We start from the raw sequence: 16,277 nt of genomic DNA, 5'->3' as shown, positions 1-16,277 counted from the left end.
TACGGTGCCTGGCAGGTAGTAAGCACGTAAGAAGTGCCAGTAAAAAATAAAAATGAGGACAGCGGGGGTGCAAGGGTGGTCTAGACCTGTGTCAGGGCTTGAAGTAATGGCCACCATGGTTAAAACTTGGCCCTGGTCGGGGAGAGGGGTCTTCTGGGGGTCTTTCCTTAGACCCCACGGGTCAATGGGAAAACAATTTTCAAAGCCACTATGAGTTGGGGGGAGTTTAAAGAGGGAGGTGGTTAGGGTAGACGTAAGCCCGTCAGTGGGCGGGGACCGTCTCTATCTGTTGCCGAACTGTACATTCCAAGTGCTTAGTACAGTGCTCTGCACAGAGTAAGTGCTCAATAAATACTACTGAATCAATCAATCAATCCTATTTATAAGGCACCCACTATATGTACTAAGTGTTTGGGAGAGTGCAACAGAATTAGCGGACAAGTTCCCTGCCCATAATGAGCTCACGGTCTAGAGGGGGAGACAGACATTAATATGAATAAAGAGGTCATTTTGAATATATAATTTAAAGATATGTACATAAGTGCTGGGGGGTTCATTCATTCAATCGTATTTATTGAGCGCTTACTGTGCGCAGAGCACTGTACTAAGCGCTTGGGAGTGGGGCAGATATCAAATGTCCCGAAGGTCACAAATTTAAGTTCATAGATGATGCAGAGGAAAGACCTAGCAGTGGGAAAAGAGGACTTAATTGGGGAAGACCTCTTGGAGGGGATGTGACCTTAGTAAAATAATAATAATTATAATTGTTGCATTTGCTTCACACTTACTATGTGCCAAGCACGGTACTAAGCGCTGGGGTGGATACAAGCAAATCAGGTTGGACACAGTCCCTGTCCCACATGGGGCTCACAGTCTTAATCCCCATTTTACAGATGAGGTAACGGGCACAGAGAAGTGAAGCACCTTGCCCAAGGCCACACAGCAGATAGTGGCAGAGCTGGCATTAGAACCCATTACCTTCTGGCTCCCAGGCCCATGCTCTATCCACTACTCTGAGTTCGAATCCCAGCTCTGCCACTTGCCGGCTGTGTGACCGTGGGCAAGTCACTTCACTTCTCTGTGCCTCAGTTCCCTCATCTGGAAAATGGGGATTAAGACTGTGAGCCCCACGTGGGACAACCTGATTCCCCTATGTCTACCCCAGCGCTTAGAACAGTGCTCGGCACAGAGTAAGCGCTTAACAAGAGAGCGGTGGTCTGGCGTAAATGGAGCGGGAGGGGGAGGGTTGGGAAGCAGCGTGGCGTAGTGAGAAGCACGGGCCTGGGTGTCAGAAGGTCATGAGTTCTAATCCCTGCTCCGCCACTTGTCTGCTGCCGATTTGTACACTCCAAGCGCTTAGTACAGTGCTCTGCACATAGGAAGCGCTCAATAAATACTATTGAATGAATGAATGAATGCTGCGGTCAGAAGGTCATGAGTTCTAATCCCTGCTCCGCCTCTTGTCTGCTGCCGATTTGTACACTCCAAGCGCTTAGAACAGTGCTCTGCACATAGGAAGCGCTCAATAAATACTATTGAATGAATGCTGCATGACCTTGGGCGAGTCACTTCACTTCTGTGGCCTCACCTGTAAAATGGGGATTGAGACTGTGAACCCCACATGGGACAGAGGTTGTGCCCAACTCCTTTGGCGCATCTACGGTGCCCGGCACATAGTAAGCGCTTAACTGTGAGCCTCAAGTGGGACAACCTGATGACCCTGTATCTCCCCCAGCGCTTAGAACAGTGCTCTGCACAGAGTAAGCGCTTAACAAATACCAATACTGTTATTAACAAATGCCTTAATTATTATTATTATTCCTGATCAGGGGAAGCAGGGGACCCAACCAACGCTGGAAAGCCAAACCCATTTCTAGGAAAGGCCACCAGGCGGCGCTAAAGCACTCGACTTGGCTGTTGGGGCAAAAAGCGGGATCTTCAATCCATTTGATTCCTGAAAATTGCATCTATAATAATAATAATAATAATAGTAATTGTGGCATTTGTTAAGCGCTTACTATGCATCAGGCACTGTACTAAGCGCCGGGATGGAAACAAGCACATTGGGTTAGAGACAGTCACTCTCCCATGTGGAGCTCACAGTCTCCATCCCCGTTTTACAGATGAGGTAACTGAGGTGCCGAGAAGCGAAGTGACTCAGCCAAGGTCGCGCAGCAGACAAGCGGTGGAGTCAGGATTAGAACCCACGCGTACAGTGGCCGGCACACAAATACCGCGATTATCATTCTGACTCCCGGGCCTTGGCTGTATCCACTGTGCCGTGCCGTTGTATGTCCCGGGAACGACGTCATACATGGGAGAGTGGTTTCGGAACCAAAGGTTTGAAATCTCATTTTTAGCAAAGTCTGAAACCTAATTTGTACCAAAGTGGCCCAGAATCGCGTACTCGATGATGGGTAATTTCAGTCACGAATTTACATTTAGTCAGAAAGGCTCCACAGAAAGGGAGCTGACCTTTGCTTCATCGGAAGTAAAGTTAGTTTGGGCTCCTTCTGGTGACTTTCCTTACTCTCCCCTCCATCACCCTCCCCCTCTATGGATTTAATGCCAACGTTATTTGTATTAATGACCGTCTCCCCCCCCTCAGACTGAAAGCTCATAGCGGGCCGGGATCCTGTCTACCCTCTCTGCTGCACTGCACTCTCCCAGGAGCTTAGTACAGTGCTCTGCACACAGTAAACGTTTAATAAATACCACCGATTGATTAATACGTCTATCCCCACTCGAAACCCCTCCCAACCCGTAGTGGCTTTTAAAATCATTTCCCCATTTCCCCAGAGAACGGGGACTCCACCCTCCCACCGCCACCTCCAGCACTCAGGGCTTGTGTCATAAAGAAAGCTGGTGATGTAAAGTTGAAATCCATGTGTCGTAAAGCTGCAGCGGTGCAAATTTAGAAATGCTAGAGGGGCTATTCACCGTAACTCAAAAACATCTTATGTCAAGGACCGCCTGTGTAGAGGATATCTAGCTATATATATATATATATATTTGTCATCTGTGTGTGAAGAAGGCACCGGGTACAGAGAAATTCACCTACGGGTGCATGTGGTGGTATTTAAGCAAGCACTCTACTAAGAGCTGAAGTAGATGCAAGATGATCAGATAATGTGCAGCTGAAAAAACCAAAGCAGAGGCTACGGTCTCAAAAGCTCAAGAGATTTATTAATCTCAAATCCCTGATAGATGTGTGGAGTGTGGAGGGGGAGGGTTCCCTTTTTCTTCTTCTTGGGGTTTCCCCAGAGCCCAGGATGGGGTTCGTCTGTATCTCTTTCTCCACGTTCGGTGTAGAGTCTCTCAAGCCTCCACCAGAGACGTGCAGAGCTTCTCCAGGGTTTCCTGTCCCAGGCCTCTGGACTTCCTGTCTGCTTCTAGTAATAATAATAATTTGGTAAGCACTTACTATGTGCCAAACACTGTTCCAAGCACTGGAGGGGATACAAGGTGATCAGGTTGTCCAACGAGGGGCTCGCAATCTTAATCCCCATTTTACAGATGAGGGACCTGAGGCCCAGAGAAGTGAAGTAACTTGGACAAGTGGCAGAGCCAGGATTAGAACCCATGACCTCTGACTCCCAAGCCCGGGCTCTTTCAACTAAGCCACGCTGCTTCTAACAATAATAATAATAATGATGACGATGTTGGTATTTGTTAAGTGCTAAGCGCCAAGCACCATTCTAAGTGCTGGGATAGATACCGGGTCATCAGGTTGTCTCACGTAGAGCTCACGGTCTTCGTCCCCATTTTACAGATGAGGAAACTGAGGCACAGAGAAGTTAAGTGACTTGCCCGGGGTCAAGGTAGTCAGGCTGTCCCACGTAGGGCTCACAGTCTCCAGCCCCATTTTCCGGATGAGGAAACTGAGGCCCAGAGAAGTGAATAATAATAATAATAATGATGTTGGTATTTGTTAAGCGCTTACTATGTGCCGAGCACTGTTCTAATCGCTGGGGTAGACACAGGGGAATCAGGTTGTCCCACGTGGGGCTCCCAGTCTTAATCCCCACTTTACAGATGAGGTAACTGAGGTACCGAGAAGTGAAGTGACTTGTCCAAAGTCACGCAGCCGACAAGCGGCAGAGCCGGGATTAGAAGCCACGACCTCTGACCCCCAAGCCCGGGCTCTTTCCACTGAGCCACGCCGCTTCTAGTTAACCCCTTCTCTAGACCAGCTCCGAGGACCTCATTCCGAACCTGCTATCCGGTCAATCTGCTGCCACGTTGTCCCAGGGCAGAAGCCCCTCTGAGGGAGAGGAAGGGAGAGAGAGATATGAGGGTGGGGGAAGGAGAGAAACAGATGGTGTGTGTTCCTGTTTTTTGTCTTCTTAATAGACGTGTCAATTAAGAAATAACAGGAAACCAAAATACCGAGATGCCTTCTAAAATCGTTTAAGGAAAAGAAAAAAAAAAAAGCCTAATTCATTTAGAACACATTTGCACCCAACACGAGTTCTGAGAAACACTTATCTCTAACAAGCGTTTTTGAAAGAGCTCTGACCCGCCTATCATACTTCCTCCCCTACCTGCATCTCGCTCCACCTCAACCCCAGGGCCCGGGCCCCCTCTTCCCTGATCGATGCTTGGCTTCCTTTGAGGTTTTTTGGCCACCTCCGTGCCAGGTGGCTTCGCCGGATGCATCTGGACCGAGGAGCCGGGAGATCGCCCTCGGCCGCCATCCGAACGCCCCCCGTCCACGGCCTTACCTGTAGGAGACAGTGTCGGCGATGAATCATGCTGGGAATCGAAGTTCAAACATCTGACCGATGTGAGATTTCTGCGGTGTCAACGTTGGTTCAGATAACCCCGTTCTATCGCCGGTGTGTTGCTTTTCTTTTAGAAAGGCAACTTCAGGCACGGGGAGCTCTCGTCCGTTGATCAGTCGATCCGTCGATGGCACTCACCGAGCGCTTACCGGGTGCAGAGCGCTGTATTAAGCGCTTGGGAGCGTACGATACGACGCAGTTGGTGGACACGTTCCCTGCCCGCGACAAGCCGGAGCTCCTCGGTGAGGTAGCTGAACCTCAGTCGATCGATCGCTCGATCGTATCTATTGACTGAGCACTTACTTTGTGCAGAGCACTGTACTGAGCACTTGGGAGAGTACAGTGGAGCATATCGGTAGACACATTCCCTGCCCACAACAAGCTCACCTGTAACTTCATTAATCAATCAGTGGTATTTATTGAGTACTTACTATATGTAGAGGGTTTGGGAGAATATAGTTCAACAGAGCTGGTAGACATAATTATTCACTTGTTTAGATGTCTGTCTTCCGCCTTCTAGACTGTAAGCTCATTGTGGGCAGGGATTGTCTCTCTTTTTTGCTGAATTGTGCTTTCCAAGTGCTTAGTACAGCGCTCTCCATGCAGTAAGCGTTCAATAAATACGACTGAATGAATGAATGCTCCCTTCCCACATGGAGCTTAGATCTAGCTCCGTGCGGTGTTGGGGGGAGGGGGTCCCTTGTGGGTCTTTCCCAGGGTCTTCCTGGCCCCCTGATTGACAACCTTGATGTGTTTGATTCATTCAATAGTATTTATTGAGCGCTTACTATGTGCAGAGCACTGTACTAAGCGCTTGGAATGGACAGTTCGGCAACAGATAGAGACAATCCCTGCCCATTGATGGGCTTACAGTCTAATGAGGGGAGACAGACAGACAAAAACAATAGCAATAAATAGAATCAAGGGGCTGTACATCTCATTAACAAAATAAATAGGGTAATAAAAATATATACAAATGAGCAGACGAGCACAGTGCTGAGGGGAAGGGAGGGGGGAGGAGCAGAGGGAAAGGGGGGGAAAAGGGGGCTTAGGTGAGGGGAGGTGAAGTGGGGGGCAGAGAGAGAGCAGAGGGAGCAGAGGGAAAAGGGGAAGCTCAGTGTGGGAAGGCCTCTCGGAGGAGGTGAGCTCTCAGTAGGGCTTTGAAGAGGGGAAGAGAGTCAGTTTGGCGGAGGTGAGGAGGGAGGGCGTTCCGGGACAGCGGGAGGACGGGGGCCGGGGGTCGACGGCGGGATAGGTGAGAACGGGGGACGGCGAGGAGGTGGGCGGCGGAGGAGCGGAGCGTGCGGGGTGGGCGGTAGAAAGAGAGAAGGGAGGAGAGGTAGGAGGGGGCGAGGGGATGGACAGCCTTGAAGCCCAGAGTGAGATGTTTTAGTTTCGTGCGGCGGTTGATAGGCAACCACTGGAGGTTTTTAAGAAGGGGAGTGACATGCGGCAGGTGATGGTCTATGGGCTTTCGGAAGATTGCTGCTTTGATCCTTTGACCCCCACAAGCGATGGTGAGATAAATACCTTTTCCCGAATATCGTCGCCCATCTCCCATGCCTCACCACAAAAACCCAGCTCAGATCCCAAAGGCAATCCTACCCAACTCCCACATCCAGGGCTTCCATCTGAGTCCAAAATCAGCAGCAGTGGAAGGTTATGTAAAGAGCATGAGCCTGCAAGACAGAGGACCTGGGTTCTAATCCTGGCTCCACCTCTTACCTGCTGTGTGACCTTGACTCAACTTTTCTGGGCCTCAGTTTCCTCATCTGTCCAATGGGGAGTAAATCCTCCTCCCGCCAAGTTAGACCGTGAGCCCCATGCGGGACCGGGGACCGCATCCAACCTCATCATCTCGTATCTTCTGCAACACTTAAGACAGGGCCTGGTACAGAGTAAACCCTCATCAAGTGTCATAAAAAAAAGTAGGAATTGGACCATTACATCTGGTTGGGTAAAAAAAGCCGCTCGAACTCCCGCTTCCTCTCCAGCCCCCTGAAACGTGGGTGCGTCTTCTCAAGGATCTGTCTCCCCTAAACTAAATGCTCAGTACAGTGCTTTGCGCATAGAAAGCCCTCAGTAAATAAGATTGAATGAATGAATAAACTGGGTTCGAATCCCGGCTCCACCACGAGTCTGCCGAATGACCTTGAACAAGTCACTTAACTTCCCTGGGCTTCAGTTACCTCATCTGTAAAATGGGGATTAAGACTGAGCCCTAGGTGGGACATGGACTGTGTCCAGCCTGATTATCTTGCATCTACCCCAGCGCTTAGCAGTCCTCGATACATTAAACATTTAGCAAATACCATTAAAAAGAAATAAAAAGTCCCCCTCCCTCCAACCCCGGGGGAGATCTGTCCGGTCTGAGAGCTGGCAGTTAGTTAAAGAGAGCCAAAATCATAGACCATCCCAAATCAAAAACTCCTCACCATGGGTTTTAAAGCAGGTCACCACCTCGGCCCCTCCTACCTCACCTCCCTCTCTCCTTCTATAACCCAGCCCACAAACTTCCCTCCTCTAGCGCTTAACCTTCTCACTCTCACCGCCGACCCCTCGCCCACGTCCTGGAACGCCTTCCCTCCTCAAATCCAACAGACGATGACTCTCCCCCGCTTCAAAGCCTTAGTGAAGGCCCATCTCCTCCCAGAGGCCTTCCCAGATTAAGCCTCACTTTTCCTCATCTCCCACTCCCTTCTGCATCGCCCTGACTTGCTCCCTTTGCTCTTCCCTCCTCCCTCCCGGCCCCACAGCATTTATGTACATATCTGTCATTTTATTTATTTGCACTGATATCTGTGCTCCCCACTCTAGACTTGTAAGCTCGTTGTGGGCGGGGAATGTAGCTGTTTATTGTCGTATTGCACTCTCCTAAGCGCTTAATATGTGCTCTGCGCTCAGTTACCTCATCTATAAAATGGAGATTAACTGTGAGCCTCACGTGGGACATCCTGATTACCCTGTATCTCCCCCAGCGCTTAGAACAGTGCTCTGCACATAGTAAGTGCTTAACAAATACCAACATTATTATTATTATTAATATTATTAAGTGCTCAATAAATATGACTGAGTCGAATGAATGAACAAATGAATGAATCTGATCCGCCCTACCCGTTCTCCGCCGAGATTTCGATTGACAACCCCACGGTCCCCAGTGAAGCAAGGCTACCCAAAGAGATAATTAAGGTAGTTGTTAAGTGCTTACTATGTGCCAAGCACTGTTCTGAGCACTGGGGAAGATACAAGGTAATCAGGTCGGACACAAGTCCCTGCTCGACATGGGGCTCACACTCGTAATCTCCATTTTACAGATGAGATAACCGAGGCACAGAGACGTTATGTCAGTATATCCTTTGGGAGACTGGGGTAGCCTGGGAGAAGCAGCCTGGCCTAGGGGCTAGGGTGCAGGCCTGGGAGTCAGAAGGACTTGGGTTCGAATCCCGGCTCAGCCACTACTCTGCGGTGCGACTTTGGGCAAATCACTTCACTTCTCTAGGCCTCAGTTACCTCATCTATAAAATGGGGATTAAGACTGGGAACCCCTGAGGGACACGATTGCCTTGAATCTATTCCAGCGCATAGGACAGGGCCTGGCAACTAGAAAACTCTTAACAAATACCCTTTCAAAAATCAAGATTTGGGCAAAATTGAAGGTCTATAAAACTATTGCACTTTTCTGTCCCCTTCACTCCACTTGGGCCCTAGGCTTCAAGGGCCCCAACAACCACTTCCTTACCAAATCTAGCGACTTTTATTCTTTCCTAATCTCACCTGCCTTTGATCCTATGGATAACTCGCTTCTCCCGACTCGGTTCTCTCCGGCCACGGTACCTCTCCTAGCTGTCTTCTTACCTCTCCGGGCTCTCCTTCCCAGTCTTTTTCACTGGCTCTTCTTCTGCCTCTCACCCCTCATTTTGAAGCAGTGTTGCCTGGTGGAAGGACCAAGGCCCGGGAGTCAGAGGACCTGGGTTCTAGCCCCAGCTCCACCAGTTTTCTGCTGAGTGACCTTGGGCAAGTCACTTAACTTCCCTGGTCTTCAGTGACCTCATCTGTAAAACGGGGATTAAGACTGTAAGCCCCATGTGGGACAGGGATTGGGTCCAACTTCATTTTCTTGTAACCTACCTCAGCGCTTAGAACAGTGCCTGACATACGGTAAGCGCTTAACAAGCACCATATAAGTTTTTTGTTGTGTTTTTTTTAAAAACTATGGGCATTCCTCAAGGCTCTCTCTAGGTCCCCTTCTGACTTTTCATTCACTGCTTTGAGGAAGCTCACCTGCTTCCAGTTCTTCAGCTATCATCTCTAGAGAAGCAGCGTGGCTCAGTGGAAAGAGCCCGGGCTGGGGAGTCAGAGGTCACGGGTTCCAATCCCGGCTCTGTCACTTGTCAGCTGTGTGACTGTGGGCAAGTCACTTCACTTCTCTGTGCCTCAGTGACCTCAACTGGAAAAGGGGGATTAACGGTGTGCCTCTGATTACCCCTTATCTACCCCAGTTCTTAGAACAGTGCTCTGCACGTAGTAAGCGCTTAAATTCCAACATTATTATTACAAAGACAATTCCCAAATTCATCTCGTTAGTCCAGACTTCTCATCTCCTTTTGAATTTCCTCTTGCCTTCAGGACATCTCCACATGGATATCTCACCAGCTCCTACGGTCCTCTAGACTGTAAGCTTGTTCTGAGCAGGGAATGTGCCGTTACACTGTTATATTATACTCTCCCAAGCACTTAGTACACAGTAAGTGCTCAATAAATAAGACCGACTGCCTGAAATTAAAATAAATTACAGATGGGTATGCACATAGGTGCCCGAGGAGTTATGGGAGGGGTGAATATCAAAGCGCTTGCAAAATACCTTACAACCCTCTCGGCCTCCTTTTGACCTCTCGGACAGCTTCCCACAACCCTGCTGTAACTTCCCCTGCCCTTCTGCTAAGTAGTTTCATCTTCACTTATCCTTCCATTCACCCTCGCGGTCCGTCCAAAAACTCTGAGGGAAACCCGGCCGCTAGTGAAGCCGGGACCTGATCCCAAGTCTACTGATTTACTAGATCCCTGTCCATTAAAACAGACTGCCAAGGCAGGGATCACCATTTGGAAAAGCCAGTCGGTCAGTCCATCGTATTTATTGAGCCCTTACTGTGTGCAGAGCACTGTATTAAGTACTCGGGAGAGCACGATAGAGCAGACATATTCCCTGCCCACGACGAGCTTGCAGTCTAGAAGGGGAGACAGACATTAACAATGTTGGTATTTGTTAAGCGCTGACTATGTGCAGAGCACTGTTCTAAGCGCTGGGGTAGATAGAGGGACATCAGGTCGTCCCACGTGAGGCTCACACTCTAAATGCCCATTTTACCGATGAGGTGACTGAGGCACAGAGAAGTTAAGTGACTGGCCCACAGTCACACAGCTGACAAGTTAATATAAATATATAATAATAATAATGGTGGCATTTGTTAAGCGCTTGCTATGTGCAAAGTACTGTTCTAAGCGCTGGGCCAGATACAAGATGATCAGGTTGTCCCACGTGGAGCTCACAGTTTTTAATCCCCGTTTTACAGATGAGGGAACTGAGGGACAGAGAAGCGAAGTGACTTGCCCAAAGTCACACAGCTGACAAGCGGCGGAGCCGGGATTAGAACCCATGATCTCCGACTCCCACGCCCAGGCTCTTTTCCACTGAGCCACGCTGCTTCTCAGACCTTCTCGGTGCCTCAGCTACCTCATCTGTAAAATGGGGATTAAGACTGTGAGCCCCACGTGGGACAACCTGATTCCCCTGTGTCTACCCCAGCGCTTAGAACGGTGCTCGGCACATAGTAAGCGCTTAACAAATACCAACATTATTATTATTATTATATGAAATTACAGATATGTACGTAAGTGCTGGGAAGCTGGGAGTGGAGATGAATAAAGGGAGCAAATCAGGGTGATGCAGAAGGGAGTGAGAGAAGAGGAAATGAGGGCTTAGTCAGGGAAGGCCTCTTGGAGGAGATGGGCCTTCAATAAGGCTTCGAAGGTGAGGAGAGTAAGTAGCTGGCAGAGAGGAAGAGGGAGGTGTTCCAGGCCAGAGGCAGGACGAGAGCGAGAGGTCGGCGGGGAGATAGAAGAGATTGAGCTAGAGTGAGAAGGTTGCCATTAGAGGAGTGAAATTGTAGTAGAGCTGCTACTGGGCTGGGTAGGAGAGTAGCGAGGTGAGGTAGGAGGAGGTCGAGGCGATCGAGCGCTTTAAAGCCGACGATGAGAAGTTTCTGTCGGATGGGGCGCTTTTTGTTCCCCGCCGACGTCTGTTATCTGAGGCAGTCATCATCGACGGCCACGGACATTCACCGATCCCATCGTGAGCGTAAACCGGACTTGAAAATCGGGAACACCGCCCCGGCCACCCTGACCACCCTGGCTACCTCGGCCACCGGGGCCAGGCAGAGAGCAGCTTTGGACGAAAGCTCTGGAGGTGGGAGGAGCGAGCGGCAGTGTGAGTCAGGCTGCCGAAGTCACTCTGCTGACAACCGCACTAGCAGCGGCAGGGGATGCCGAATGAGGATGTGCACACGGGCAGGAAGTGGGGGCTAGTTTTGAGGCAACAGGCAGAAGTTCGACAAGGAGACGAGAAACATTTTAAGCGGGAGACCAGACCAAACGAGGTGATGGTAACAGGAAATAATAACCTGGATGTCTCTGTGACACCTCAAAACCTAACGCGTCCAAAATAGAAGTCCTCATCTTACCATCCGAACCCCTCTCCTCCCCACGGCTTTCCCAACACTACCGTCCTCCCTGTTGGCACTATCCCGGATTCAACGCCCTCATCCAACCCACAAATTCAATCTGTCACCAAATCCCGGCCGTTCTACCTATGAAACATCGCTAAGATCTGCTCTGCTCCACCCAAACTGCTCCTTCACTGATCCAAGCACTTATCCTAACCCGCCTTGACTACCGCATCGGCCTTCTCGCTGAACTCCTGTCTCCCTGTCTCTCCACTCCATTTCATACTTCACTCTGCTGCCGGATTTTTTTACTATAAAACGATCCAGTCCGTGTTTCCGCCGGTACTTGCCCATCTACCACCACATCAGACAGAAACTCCTTACCGCTGGCTTTAAAGCACTCAATCGGCTCGTTCCCTCCTATCTCACTTCACTGATTCCTTCTACGCCCCAGCACATTCACTTCTCTCCATTCATTCGATAGTATTTATCGAGGGATTCTATGTGCGGAGCACTGTCCTAAGCGCTTGGAATGTACAATTTGGCAACAGAGACGATCCCTGCCCATTGACGGCTTACGGTCTAATTGGGGGAGACGGACGGACAAAAACAAGACAACTTAATCGCAATAAATAGAATGAAGGGATGGACACCTCATTAACAAAATGAATAGGGTAATGAAAATATACAAATGAACCCAGTGCTGAGGGGAAGGGAGAGGGGGAGGAGTGGAGGGAAGGGAGGGAAAGAGGGTGAAGGGGGGGGCAGAGAGGCAGCGGAGGGAGCAGAGGGAAAAGGGGAAGCTCAATCTGGGAAGGCCTCTTGGAAGAGGCTCACGTGGTCCAGTCAGAATCAGGAGGAGTAGATCATTTCATTCATTCAATAGTATTTATTGAGCGCTTACTATGTGCAGAGCACTGTACTAAGCGCTTGGGATGAACAAGTCGGCAACAGAGACAGTCCCTGCCATTTGACGGGCTTACAGTCTAATCATTTCTATTCCTGCTCCTTAAACTAAAGGAACTAATTGCTGGTCCTGGCTGAAAACTAGTACTGGGAACGTCCAAACAATGCCACCTGTGGAGAACCTGCCCTGAGGGTCAGCAGTGTGACCTGAGCCTAGGCATGGAAGACTTCCTCTGAAGGGAGGGGGATCGGAGGGGTCCAGAGCCCTTTCTTGATATTAAGATTAAGATTTCTTGATGAAGATACCGGTCTCTCCTTTATTTCTCACTTTCATCTAGCAACATCCAACATTGCTTGGGGTGGGCAAAGGCCCAGATACCTGGGTAGGAATATATGTGTGAGCATAATTATAATAATAGTTGTGATAATTGTTAAGCAAACACTGTACTAAACACTTGAGGAAGATACAATATAATCAGATCCGACAATAGTCCCTGTCCCACATGGGGCTCACAGCCTAAGGCTGGGAAGGACAGGTTTCGAATCCCCATCTTTTACAGATGAAGGGACTGAAGGTAATATGTCTGCGGACTGGTCTAGTGGTTAGAGCAGGGGCCTGGGTGGAAGAAGGACCTGGGTTCAAATCCCAGCTCTGCCATTTGTTCTGTGATCTTGGGCAAGGTACTTCCCTTCTCCGTGCCTCAGATACCCCATCTGTAAAATGGGGATTAAGCCTATGAGCTCCATGTGGAACATGAACCGTATCCAGCCTGATCAACTTGTGTAAGAGTTTAACAAATATTATTTAACAAAAAAAACTCTGTTGTACTGTGCTCTCCCAAGTGCTTAGTACAGTAACCTACACATTGTAGAGCCCTCTTTTTTCCAACTCATTCTCCCTTCTGCATTGTCTACTGGATCTGTGACCTTCGGACTTTTGATAGTCACCCTACCCCCCACCCCACAGCACTTAGGTACATATCTTTAAATTATATAATATAAAATACTTATTCATTTCATGTCAATGTCTGTTTTCCACTCTTGACTGTAAGATCATTATGGGCAGGGAACTCGTCTGCTAATTCTGTTGTATTGCATTCTCAAAGCGCTTAGCACAGTGTTCCGTACCTAGTAAATGCTCAATAAGTGCCACCGATTTGTTGATTGATTGTAAATGCTCAATAAATACTTCCGAATGAGTGAACCAATGAGGCCCAGACGAGTTAAGTGACTTGTCCGAGAACCTACAGCACTCCACTAAAGGAGTGGGGTTAGAGCCCAGGTCTCCTTGCCTCAGTTCCCTCATCTGTAAAATGGGGATGAAGCCTGAGAGCCCCATGTGGGACCACCTGATCGCCTTGTATTCCCCCCCACAGAACAATGCTTTGCACATAGTAAGCACTTAACAAATGCCATCAATATCATTCAATTGTATTCATTCATTCATTCAATAGTGTTTATTGAGCGCTCACTATGTGCAGAGCACTGTACTAAGCGCTGGGAATGTACAATTTGGCAACTGATGGAGACAATCCCTGCCCAATGATGGGCTTATTGAGCACTGAGGGTCCGCAGAGCACTGTACTAAGCGGTTGGAAGAGTCCAACACATCATTAAAAGGACACATTCCCTGTGCACCAGGAGCTAAGAGTCTGGAGGGGAGTGCCATCGTTATTATTCAATTGTATTTATTGAGCACTAACTGGGTGCAGAGCACTGTACTAAGCAGTTGGGAGTGTCCAGTGGAGCATTACACAGAACATTCCCTGTGCACCAGGAGCTAAGAGTCGGGGGGGGGGGGGCGGTGCCATCGTTATTATTCAATTGTATTTATTGAGCATTCATTCATTCATTCATTCAATAGTATTTATTGAGCGCTTACTATGTGCAGAGCACTGTACTAAGCACTTGGAATGTACAAGTGGGCAACAGATAGAGACAGTCCCTGCCCTCTGACGGGCTTACAGTCTAATCCGGGGAGACGGGCAGACAAGAACAATGGCAATAAATAGAGTCAAGGGGAAGAACATCCCATAAAAACAATGGCAAATAAATAGAATCAGGGTGATGTACATCTCATTAAACAAAATAAACAAAATAAATAGGACGATGAAGATGTATACAGTTGAGCGGACGAGTACAGTGCTGAGGGGGTGGGACGGGAGAGGGGGAGGAGGAGATGAGGGTTTAGCTGCGGAGAGGTTGAGGGGGGTAGAGGGAGCAGAGGGAAGAAGGGGGGAGCTCAGTGTGGGAAGGCCTCTTGGAGGAGGTGAGCTTTAAGGAGGGATTTGAAGAGGGGAAGAGAATGAGTTTGGCGGAGGTGAGGAGGGAGGGCGTTCCGGGACCGGGGGAGGACGTGGCCCGGGGGTCGACGGCGGGACGGGCGAGACCGAGGGACGGCGAGGAGGTGGGCGGCGGAGAAGCGGAGCGTGCGGGGTGGGCTGTGGAAAGAGAGAAGGGAGGAGAGGTAGGAAGAGGCAAAGGGACGGAGAGCCTCGAAGCCTAGAGTGAGGAGTTTTTGTTTGGAGCGGAGGTTGATAGGCAACCACTGGAGGTGTTTAAGAAGGGGAGTGACAGGCCCAGAACACTAATTATGTGCAGAGCACTGTACTAAGTGCTTGGAATGTACAATTTGGCAACTGATGGAGACAATCCCTGCCCAGTGATGGGCTTATTGAGCACTAACTGGGTGCAGAGCACTGTAATAAGCGGTTTGGAGAGTCCAGTAGATCATTAAACGGACACATTCCCTGTGCACCACGAGCTAAGAGTCTGGAGAGGGGTGCCATCGTTATTATTCAGTTGTATTTATTGAGCACTGAGTGTGTGCAGAGCACTGTACTAAGCGCTTGGAATGTACAATTTGGCAACTGATGGAGAAAATCCCTGCCCACTGACGGGGCTTATTGAGCACTAAGTGTGTGCAGAGCACTGTACTAAGCGATTGGGAGAGTCTAGTAGATCATTAAATGGACACATTCCCGGTGCACCACGAGCTAAGAGTCGGGGGGGGGGGGCATCGCTATTATTCAATTGTATTTTGTGAGCACTGTAGTAAGCGGTGGGGAGAGTCCAGTAGAACAGTAAACAGACACATTCCCTGTCCACCACGAGAAGCAGCATGGCTCAGTGGCAAGAGCCCGGGCTTGGGAGTCAGCGGTCATGGGTTCGAGTCCCAGATCTGCCACTAGTCAGCTGTGTGACTGTGGGCAAGTCACTTCACTTTTCTGTACCTCAGTTACCTCATCTGTAAAATAGGGATTCACTGTGAGCCTCACGTGGGACAACCTGATGACCCTGTATCTCCCCCAGCGCTTAGAACAGTGCTTTGCAAATAGTGAGTGCTTAACAAATACAAACATTATTATTAAGAGTCTGGGGGGGGGGGGCATCGCTATTATTCATTTCCCATCAAAGGGCAGGGACTGTCTCTATCTGTTGCCGACTTGTTCATTCCAGGCGCTTAGTACAGTGCTCTGCATATAGTAAGCGCTCAATAAATACTAGTGAATGAATTTGTATTTAGCGAGTACTGTAGTAAGCGGTTGGGAGAGTCCAACAGAACAGTAAACAGACACATTCCCTGTGCACCACGAGCTAAGAGTCTGGGGGGGTGGGGGCATCTTCCTTATTCCATGGTATTTATTGAGCACTAACTGGGTGCAGAGCACTGTACTAAGCGGTTGGGAGAGTCCAACAGAACAGTAAACAGACACATTCCCTGTGCACCACGAGCTAAGAGTCTGGGAGGGTGGGGGCATCCTCATTATTCCACTGTCTTTATTGAGCACTAACTGGGTGCAGAGCACTGTACTAAGCGGTTGGGAGAGTCCAACAGAACAGTAAACAGACACATTCCCTGTGCACC

Source organism: Ornithorhynchus anatinus, chromosome 3, assembly GCF_004115215.2.
Source record: "Ornithorhynchus anatinus isolate Pmale09 chromosome 3, mOrnAna1.pri.v4, whole genome shotgun sequence".
NCBI classification, from domain to species: Eukaryota; Metazoa; Chordata; class Mammalia; order Monotremata; family Ornithorhynchidae; genus Ornithorhynchus; species Ornithorhynchus anatinus.
The sequence above is the reverse complement of the archived record's forward strand: the minus strand, read 5'-3'. Positions refer to the sequence as shown.